General features: G+C 39.0%; 1 pseudogene; it reads right to left on the minus strand.

The window, feature by feature from the left end:
* Positions 1-245: 245 nt before the first annotated feature.
* Positions 246-2,297, minus strand: LOC109677571 (tumor necrosis factor receptor superfamily member 21 pseudogene; annotated as a pseudogene).
* Positions 2,298-8,890: the final 6,593 nt, after the last annotated feature.

Below are 8,890 nucleotides of genomic sequence, written 5' to 3' on the forward strand. Positions count from 1 at the left end.
GAAAATACATAAGAAGGCAAAAAAAAAGGAAAAAATATGGAACTTAAAAAACTTTAGTGGTGGGTATTTTGCAACAGTTATATCTTGAAAAGACAAGACTTATAAACTAACTTCCCAGAAGGGTTTTTTTAAAAAATGAAAGGAAAAAAAAAAGAAATCAAGCACTGGCTGTGTACTCTGTTAAACACACACACACACACACACACACACACACACACACACACACACAAACACACACCAAAAAAAAAAAAGAAAGAAAATAAAGTCAAAAACAAAATAAAACCACCCTGCCACTAAACTGATTTCCAAAATGCAGTATCCCCATGTCACAACATGTTGGGAAGATGGCTATAAACAGAGTCCAGGAGAGTCTGGCTGGCTTCTTGGCTCTTGACTCCAATAATCTCAAATAGTCGGTCCAGCTTGTCCTCAGCCTGGGGAATCTCTTCAATCACCCGCAGCTCCTCAGGATTCTAGAATGTGCAGCATGCCCTCAAAGATTGGCTGTAGGTCACAGGGGTCCAGGCACACCTGCCGTAACACTGTGTCCGTCTTTTCTTTGGTAATAAAGGACCCAGTCCTGCTCAATGCCGAGGAGCTACTGGATGTGGAGTCACAGCAGAGCAGGGCCTCAGACTCATCCACGAAGAAGCCCTTGTTCTTGTCCAGCGGGGAGGGCTCCACTGTCAAGAGAGTGGAGTTGTCAAGTTTCATGTTAGGACTGGGGATGGGACTTGGACTGAGAGGGCTAGGGCTCACTAGGAGAGCCAGTTTGTCAGTTTCCAACTGGGTGGTATCTTCCATTAGTCCACGAATTTTCTCTACAACATCATTGCTCCGGTGCTGGCGCAGGGCACTGATTAGCTGGGCAAAGCTGGCCTCAGGGCCTCGGATGGTCCAATGCTGCAGGGCTGCATAGGCCCGCTCCTGGTCTGCTGTGTATCCATTGGAGAAAGCAGCCACCTCTCTCTCGCTGGCATTGCAAAGAAACTGATACATATCTTTCCACTGGCTTCCCACTTGAGCTGCTAAAAGCTTCAGGATGTCAATACCATGGCCATTGCAATAGTAGATCCACTTCTCCCGGTTCTCGGTTGGAGTCACGGTTTTCTTCAGCCCTGCCTTTTCCACAATGGCGCTGGGATCCTGCCGGGGCCCTTTTTCAGAGTCCTGGAGCTTTACCGAATACTGCACACTACTATCACCACAAGCACCAGCAGCAGGAAAAGCACAATCATCCAGGGCAAATGCTCACTGATGTCAAAGTGCTTGTGGAGGTTCTGTCTGGGATGCCCCCTCTTGGGGCCCTTGATGGGCGTGCTGGACTTCTCCCCCGGTGGCCTCCATGGACGGCAGCAGCTTCAGGATGTGTCTGTGGTGGGGGCCTTGCTGGTGGGTGACTACCTGGAGACTTGGGAGGGTCTTGTTCACGCCTTCCTCCCCACCTGGTGAGCTTGTGTTGTCAGGGAGTGCCCCTTCCTGGGTTCCACTTGGTACCTTTGGTCTAACAGAGGCAGAAGAGTTGGATTCTGTTGATTTCTTGCCTTTGGGAACATAGGTGGAGGAAGGGACTAATGGGATTCCATGTGCTCAAGGCGTGAAAAGATGGCTGTGCCAGAGGAAGGTGGGGTCGTGGTGGAGAGGTACAGGTGTGTACCACAGACATTGTCTGCCTCCTTGGTCCCAGGCTTGATCACCACCAGGTTCTGACTGGGACAGTCTGTGTGTGCTTTGCATTTCATCACACTGGAAGGCACATCAGAAAAAGTACCTCGAGCACACTGCTTACACTGCACGTCCTCATTCTCTGTCCCTTTTTTTTGCACACTCCAACCCACAGGACACGCTGTATGGGGGGCGCAGGTACCATTAGACTGGAACATGCCAGGTGGGCAAGTGCATTCTCGGTCAGTCAAGGCAGCACAAGGTCATTTTTCAATCATTGGCCGTGGACATGGTTGACTACAGTCATGGCACTTCTCTATGCCATTCTCATGCCTGGTAAAGGTCCCTGCAGGGCAACTGCTCCAAACACGCAGGCTCGTGTTGGTACAATGCTCGGAGACATAGGTTCCTGCTGGACACTTATTACAGGTAAGCACCTGGCCAGTGGCACGGTCAACATGGCGGTATGTGCCAATGAGATTTGGGACCTTCGGTTGTGGCTGAGTTGTGGTGGTGCTGAGGAATCCAAGCAGGAGGAGGGAGCCCGCGATCATCATGGCTCCGACTCGGCCTGCGATGCGGCTGCAGGAGGCGAGGGCGCTGGTGCTGCTCCTGGAGGTCCCCATGGCTGAGCCGGGGACTCGCAGGAGCGCCCAGGGCGCGCGGCCCCAAGGCAGCTGGAACCTGCGGCTGCTTCTGCTCATCGCAGCATCCACCACCGTCTCCCGGGCGTGGAGCCCATCTACCTCCAGCAGCCCATGTGCACTGCCGGGCGGCCGGGCAGGTGAGGGAGGCGACAGGGGAGGCTCTGAGGCGCTCAGCACCTGCTCAGGGGCGCGGGCGCCCGGGCAAGTAGAAGTAGCCGCGGCTGCCGCCCGCGCCTCACTGTGCTAGCCTCTGACAGAGGCTGCGTTGAAGCAGGGAGCCGGGCTGGCGGCGAGACAGCAAAAGAACAACTTTCCATAGCGAAGCTCCAGCCACTACCAAGCTGCCCTCTTCTGCTGCCCAGACCAGCTGGCGAGGGACTGAGTGGGGTAGCCGCTGAGCGCTGGGACACACGTGGTGGCGCCGAAGGGGCGGGGGACCGGCCCTTTGTGAAGACATTTTAAACTTAATCCTAGACTGCTATAAGGAATAATAATCAAAAATGAAAACATTTAGGGCTTCAGATTTCAGTTCCAAGTTCAGACCCAAACAATCAATTCAGGTTCGGATGAATAGCCACTTTTCTGCATGTAAAGCCCATTACTTGAATCTGTAAATATGAGAAAAAATTTTGCATTATTGATCCATAACAATGTACTAAAATATGCTCTAATCAATAGATTTCACTACATACTAACAATTGCCCTCTTGGTTCACTACTACTTAGTTACAAACACACAGTTGGGTAAATTAGACTGAGCATATTTTGTATCATGCAGAAATTCAGGCCAATCTTAAATGTCTGGAATGATTATCTTTTAAAAATACCTTGAATATTGTGGAAATATTGTATGCACATATATGTAAATGGAAAAATGAGACATGTTGAAACTACTCCAGGAATGGGGAGAGGAAAAATAAAGGAGAATATGGGGTAAATTCAACTATGATAAATTATGAGAAATTTTGTAGGGGGCTGAAAGGGAGCTGGCCTAAACAATGTATACACATGAGTAAATGTAAAAATTCTAAAATAAAAAGTAAATAATTAAAAAAGAACTGAATGGGAAAAAAAAGAAATTTGTATAATGTCACAATTTACCCCATTACAACAATAAGAAAAAAAGTTAAAAATGTAAAATGCTAATATGAGTAACTTTTAATGAGAAATATATTTGATTGGTTTTTGACAAAATTAACTACAACCATTTCATAGCCATGGAAGAATACTCTGTTATCAAACTTGCAATGTATGAAAATATTTCAGAAAGATAAGATTAAGGAGTTGAGAGGGACCACAGAACATCACCAAATTCCACATCTTTGAATAAAGTAAATGGCAAGGAAATCAAGATGTTACATCTCTGAGTTATAACCAATATCACTGAGGTTCAGAGGGTCATCAAGGAACACGTCAAATAACTTACACTTTTACCACATGGAAAATCTAGCAAAATGGATAAATTTCTAGAAATTTATGATCTATTGCAATCAAATCAAGAGTTTATAAACAAGTAAGAAATGAAATTGAAGCAAGAATAAATTCTCAAAGTATGAGAAACCCTTGAGTAAATGGGTTGAATTTTACCAGTTATTTAAGGAATTAACACCAATGATTGCAAAATAATTTTAACTACAAAGAGAAAAACACTACAAAACTCATTCTATGAATCTTGCATTATGCTGATATCAAAAGCAGATAAGGACCAAAAATAAAAGAGAATTGTAGAATATTTTTGATGAACATAGACGAAAAATTTTCAATAAATATGGTCAATCCAAATTCAAAGAAACATTACAAGATCTTTCACCATGATCATGTTATTTTCATTCATGGAATGCAAGGGGAGTTTAAAATATTCAAATGAATAAACATGATATAATGCATAAACAGAATAAAGGACAAAATCAAATGATCATTTCAGTAGATGAAGAAAAGTTCTGTGACAAATTTAATATTCCTTCTTGATAAAAGCACTGAGGAAACTAGGAATAGAAGGCAATGTATCGCAACATAGTAGAGGTTATATAAGACTAGCCTATAACCAACATCAAACTAAATAACAGAATATAATCATTTCCTCTAAAGTCATAAATGAGACAATTTTACCACTGTCTCTACTATCATTCAGTATAGTGTTGAATTATTAGCCAGAGCAACAAGGCACAAAAGAGAAACAAAATTAACACAAATAGGAATGGAACAAGTTGTACTGCACTTAATTGTAGATATGATCCTATAATTAAAAGACTTTTCGGACTCCATAAAATCATCTTTCTATCTGACAATCCCTTCCAGAGAGTACCAGTAAAACAGAAGATAAATTACAGAATGAGCAGCTTTTCTATATAATTAACAAGCTGAGACTGAAAATAAGGAAACTATGTCAATCACTATAGATTTAAAGTACAAAATGCCTCTTTGCCACCATGTCTCAATCCTTCTAACTTTTTAATATAACCAATTCTCTCATTCATTGTCTTTCAGGTTGCATTATGTTCCTCATATTCAAACATCTTTGCTAATCAATTTTTTCTCCATTTATTCCCTCTCTTAATGTACTTTAGAATGATATTTCTGCTCAAATCCCAGACTGTTATTTACCAGGTGTGGGATCTTTGGATTCTCTCAAGTGTTTTTGTGACTTAGATTATTTTTTTAACATAGGAAACAAATTGAGACAAATTAATAAGACATACTCAGGATCCAAGCAGAAGATGAGTACACATTAGTTAAAAATGGACATTTAGTATAAAGAATTACTAAGCTGTGAAAAAAAGAGTAATGATGGTTTATAAGAAAACGAAGTGTGAAGCCCAGTACTGAGCAAGATTACCAAGATTAGGACATGCTTGGAAGAGTTCAAGACCTCATTAGAGAAAGTCCAGTCCAGTCCAATGGATAGTGGAAAGCTCAGGTTTATCCAGGTAGGAGCTATGCTATACTTAGTGGGGAAACAGACTGAAAACCTCCAAAGGCAGACAACCCTTGTGTAGGCCTGCAGAAAGAAGGGGGGTCAGCAGGGATGCTTGGGAATTCAGATGGTGGTGTGCTGTGGGAAGGATTGGGTGCCTGTAGGATATAGCCTGTTTTGTAAAAATTATGGACATTTAATTAGGTACTTCTTATAATTTCATTATGTAGATTTTATTCCTCTTCAATTAGTATAGAGCCAGAATTATTTTTCATCCCTCTCTTACTCATCAATGACTATCAGAATACCTGGCACAGAATTCTTGCTCAATAAATGTTAATTGAATGAATAACTGAAGGTTTGGAAGAACTGAAGGATTCTAGCATTGCACACTTCATGGAAAATGGCCACTATTATTTTAAGCTTAAATAAATAACGTCACAGTTAATCTTACTTCTGAACCATTTTTCAACAATTTTGAATATTTGCTACTACCACTTTCAAAGACTTGTCAAATACTGTTCAGTACCAATCTTAATTTAGAAAAATAAATTATGTGACACATTACATTTCTTAAGTTCTTTTCAAATATTTGAAAAGGATGTACTTTACCTTATTAGAATAATATGAAGATTGTTTTATTATCAGACAATTGTGTGAATAATATCAATAAACAATTCTTAGGACTTGATTAACTGAGAAAATGTGATATCCCATTTCTCATCGTTTTAGTATGTATGCAGAGGAAATACAGTTTTGGCTGACATGGAAGAAAATGTCCCAGTAGATTGCATTTATTTTAATTTTTATGCATTTTTATTAGGATATATTTGTCTTACAGGGGGAAATTCTTAGTGACAATTTTGATTAGACTTATACTGTACATTAGTTACATTACCCCATCATCTCTCTCCATCAACTCCCTCCCCATGACACTTAAAACATTTTCAAGAGGTTTCTTAGTTCTATTTCATATAGGTATATAAAGACCATCAACCACATTCAGCCACTTTACACAGCTGTAATCCCAAAACTAGAAAGCTGAGTCAGGAGAATTACAATTTCCACCTGGGTGACACGAAAGACCCAGTCTCAAAAGTTTAAAATAAAAAAATAAATTAAATAAAATACATAGAGGGCAGTGGTGAAAGTAACAGAAGTAAGATGGAGGAGAATAGTAGAGACATTGACTGCTGTCACTGCTATTCCAACTCTGCAGAAAAATCCAGAGATTAGTGCCCTTCAAAGGTCAATGTCATGAGAACCTGAAGGAGGGAGAAGGTAATCCCTTGGCAGAATGACCTTGGGTAACAGATACAATCAGAGGAGAGAAAAAAACTCTCACATCAGAAAAATAATGATAAAAACAAGAAATTAAATATCAAGGTGCCTTAATGGTGTGTGAGGGGAGGTACAGGGGGAGTGAAAGTCTGAGAATGGGAGATCTGTGTTTAGGTCTTGACTCTGCTTTTGCCAGCCAAGTTTCCTGGAGCTTGTACTTAATGTATTCATGACTCAGTTTCAAGCTCTGCACAATGAGAATGATAATCTCTACTTTTGATTATTGTCATTTGTATTAAAGAAAAGGTTCATCATAAATCAAAGATCCTGAACCAATTAACAGTCGGATAGCTTATTAGGAAGTAGATAATTAAGAAACCTATTCTTCACTACTGTGATGAACATCAAAGTTTCAAACATTTATGTAGGCTGTTAGTACAGTCTTTTATTTCTTTCAGTTTATATTGTTATGTCATTTACTTGTCATGCTTTCTTTAATATTGTATATGTTTTGATTTCTACATTATCAAATTGAATATTCAAAAATAAATGATCATCAGAAAATTTCAAAAACAAAATAAAAAACATCTAGGAATACACTTAGTTAAGTGAGAATAATGTAATTGTATAAGGTAATGGATTTCATTATGACATTTTTATACATGCATATAATGTACTTTTATCATTCACCACCATTACCCTCTTTTATTAAGCTCTCCCCTTCCTCTTTCTGTATCATCTCCATTCTACAAACATATTATTTTCTCCTAGATTCTACATATGAAGTAAAAACATCTAACATGTGTCTTTCTGATTATGTCTTTTTTTTAGCTTACCGTGATGATCTCCAGTTCCATCTATTTTCCTGCAAAGTACATAGTTTTATTCTTCTTTATGGATGAATATTATTCCACTGTACATATGTACAAGATTTTCTTTACTAATTAATTTATGAAGGACACCGAGGCTGTGTTTAAAAGTTGTCAATTGTGAATAGTGTCATGATAAATGTGGATATGCAGGTATTACTCTTGTACATTGAAATTAATTCCTTCAGATGTATACCTAGAACTGAGGAAGCTGAATCAAATTGTGATCTTTTATTGAAACAATTGTCTTAGACACATCTTGCCATCTAGAAATGGTGCACAATTAATCCTCGTTATTGAACCCGAACTCCAAACAGTGATCAAGGGGTTTCATAATGTTAGTGACATGTACCCCATGGCAGGATGCAGTGTCTCTAAGAAAAGATCATATAAAACCTGACTTCAATGTTTTAACCTCAATTCCTAAACTGAATTAAATAAAAAATTGTGTGCTCTTTGCTTTCTGGAATATAATTTGGGACAGATTATGTGGAAGATTCAAACAGTCTATATGGAGCAATATCCACTTAGCTCAGAAATTGGAACTAAGGAATCTCATTAATCACTCATGGATTTGCAGTTGTTGTTATTTTCATATAATCTGTAAAATTCATAAATCTTTTTGAGTGCTTCCAGAACAGTTCAAAGGAGTCCATTTTCTGTTATTATGGATTAGTTTCTATAGGAAATAGAATCAGTGTTGGAGGAAATCAAACGTTGAATTAGATTACACTTATGTTCATATATAAACACACAGTCCTCATATTCAAATTTTTCACATTTGTACACTTTCTGTTTGACTAAACAAATTGCATTTGTATCCTGATGATGAGGAACCAATGCTTCAAATGGATCTTCTTCTATACAGTGTCTACCACAGAACTTATAGGGAAATAATGTAACTCTTTTTGCTCATGAGCAAGGAATTCCAACACACTGTCCTTCCCTAATTAGTCCTCAATCAGCTGTCATTTCACATTCATAATTTACAGGAATTCTGACACAGATATGAGGTCACTGATGTAACAACCATGGAACAAGTAGGAACAGGTATGGAGCCCACTGTAGTAGAGTCATTAGTATGAGGGACTAGATGCACAATTTGATTATTGACTATTTTAAGACCTTGGAGTATAATGCATATATGTAATAATTTACCAAATTGGTCCACATTATCATCACATTTAGGGGATTGTTTATATTAATGGGGGAAGAGCAAGAAATGAAATTGTATGTAAACTAGTATTTTAAGTCTTTTCCTCTACTGAGGAGGAATTTCATGTATTTGGGACTTTATTTTGTCTCATTTTATTTAGATTCATTTGCATTTTATTTGCATTTTGATTATGGCACAAGTAAAATTTAAAATTTAATTTCTTCACAATGTCAAGTGAACAGCTCATTGACAACAATTACATATACATTATTGAACAACTCTCCCAATTCATCTTCAGATAAATTTCAACTTCCCAAACCAAATATTTGTATACATTAAAAGAACTAAGCTTTCCTCCC

Source organism: Castor canadensis, chromosome 14, assembly GCF_047511655.1.
Source record: "Castor canadensis chromosome 14, mCasCan1.hap1v2, whole genome shotgun sequence".
Taxonomy (NCBI): Eukaryota; Metazoa; Chordata; class Mammalia; order Rodentia; family Castoridae; genus Castor; species Castor canadensis.